This window comes from Echinops telfairi, unplaced genomic scaffold, assembly GCF_000313985.2.
Source record: "Echinops telfairi isolate 266 unplaced genomic scaffold, ASM31398v2 ScPeMD7_12;HRSCAF=54, whole genome shotgun sequence".
In the NCBI taxonomy this organism is placed as follows: Eukaryota; Metazoa; Chordata; class Mammalia; order Afrosoricida; family Tenrecidae; genus Echinops; species Echinops telfairi.
In genome coordinates, this window is record NW_022103909.1 from 739861 (window position 1) to 742297 (window position 2437).

Here is a 2437-nt window from a genome sequence, read left to right on the forward strand (position 1 = left end):
GCCTTTAAAATGAGTTGTGCAATCACAACCCATTCCGGTGCTCCCTGCCCCTCCACCTTCATTCTTCACCCCCGAGGGGCACTGATGGGTTCGGTTCAGGCTGTAGTATTCGTATAGGCACCTGAAAATCTACTCTTCTTCGCTGCCCCCACCCCCACCCCCGGCTCTAAGTCTTCTTCAGTCTTGAAGATGCAGCCTAGTGTCTTTCTCTGCTTTCTGAGTGTCCCTGTGCAGGTTCCCCAGCGGAGGCCCAGCTCCCCTGTGAGCGGGGGTGGGGGGATGGGGTGGGGGGGCTCATCCTGGGCCAGGCTGCAGAGGTGCCAAACATGGCCTGGGGGGTGCAGAGAACCCGACTCACGCTTACGTTCTATCTGAATTCCTTCAATTTAGCAACTGCTATTCTAGAGCAAAGCACTCCCCATGAAAATGAGCCCCCGCCCTCCTCTCCCCATCTTCATCTGGGCTGACTTTCTCTCTGAACCTTATCACGATGTCTCACCTTGACCTTATGCAGTCTCCTTTCTTTAGATCATAAACTCATCTCACGCACAGAGACAGGCATGCTCGGCTCCCCTGCCTGCCCCTGACCTGTAACAGCGTCTCTTTCCCAGCACGTGATGGCTCAACACACCCACTTGAAGTTCCATCCCAGTGCTGACCGATTCCCTGAGTGGCCTCCGGCACGTTCCTCACTGTCTTGAAGGCTTCGTTTCTCCAACTGTGAACCGAAACGAACCAAGTGAGGGTCAGATGGACACCTGTGCGGAGCTGCCCCACCGTGCCTGTCTGGGAAAGGTGGCACTCCTTTCTTGACGAGTTGCAGTGGACTTGACAGAACCAGATCTTTCTAACCGCTGTTCCCACAACTGACTTCACTGCCACCCTCTCGGCGACGGCTGCTACTCGTTAGAGGTGGGGGCTTCAAAAAGCTTCCAAATGAATGAAAGGATCACGGATTTTCTCACGAACTTTTTGAAGCTTCTTGTGCCTCAAACCCTGTTACCACCAAGCATTGACAGTGAGCCAACTTCCGGGGCTAGGAACACATCCCAATGGGAAAAAACCCTCCATCCAAAGTATCCTTTGGTATCCCTCTAACCCTGTTCATCACACCCTTTTCTTTGCCCAGCATTTGCCCCGCTCCTGGCAGCTGGAGCCCTCCCCCCACCCACACCCACCCCCGTGGGAGACACTCACAGGTGGAGGGACTTGCAGTTCGTGGACAATCACGGCAGCACAGAAAGGAGGCCCAGCAGGACAAGCTCTCTCGTTTGCTTTCTACTAACTGAGGGCTTTGCTGTCCGGCTCGGTGGTGCGGAGGCAAAGACCCTGAAAACAAACAGCTGCTTCCCACTGAGCTGCGTCTGAGTCTCTGCTACTTCGGACACTCTCGGGCACCAAACGAAACCTACCTGCAGCCGTGAACAGCAATAGTGCTTCCAGTGTGGGCCGTCCGGCAACTGGGCCCAGGGATGCCCTCCTGGAGGAGGCCCTGGTCATGGAATGAGAAGTTGAAGTGGCTTAACCTCGGGTAGAGGTTCCAGCTTGCTACCTGGTCTTGCCAGCTACCTGCACCGTGGTGGTGGGTCTGGTGCCCTTGCCAAGGAGTGTGATCTTCAGCGGGGGGAGTCTGCTCTCCTGTGGTGGAGGCCCATCACGTGCCAAGCACTGACTACAAGCGGACCCAGAGGGAGCAAGAGCAGCATTGCTCCAATGGTGGTGGCAGACCGGGCCATGCTGATGAGCAGCCGTGCTCTTACTGCGGGGAATTTGGACACCTTCACGTAGACCCAAGTGAAGCACCACCGGTGGGATGATGCTGGGCAGGTAGCCGTCCATCCCCTGCAGTTGGACCAGTGACGTCAACTGCTGCCACTGGGGCTGCTGAGCCAGCGCACCACTGCGCACGGGAATGCACGGTCGAAGCCGCAGCTTGGTTCTTTCCCTTGATGGGCCCGGTGGACGGTGTCCTCTTTTCTCTGAGTCCTCCTCACCATGGAGTCCAGGCTGACTCCTAGCGACTCCCGGGGGGTTCCCAAGACGGTAACTGGTGCTGAGTTTCCTTGAAACAGTCTCGTCTAGGAGATAAAATCAATTTTGGCAGAGCCTACGAACACCTGTGAGGAACTTTCATTTTGGCATCACCACGGCCTTGGGTTGTCTGACCTGGGAAGCAATTCAGTAACCCCAGGTCGCACCAGCATGGGGCCCTGCAGAGAACCCATCCTTGAGTGGAGTCAGCACAGAAAGGCATGCTGGTCCAGGAGCACACTCTTGCTTTCCCATTGCAGAGACGGACCTAAAACCCAGGGCCAACCCCCATGCGCAGACCCAGCATGTGGGTGCCGGAGCAGCACATCTTCACAGAAATCAAGAGGTCATTTTTACGGAGCCGATCCCCTGGGCAGCGTGTTCCATCGACTGTATCCCGTTGTTA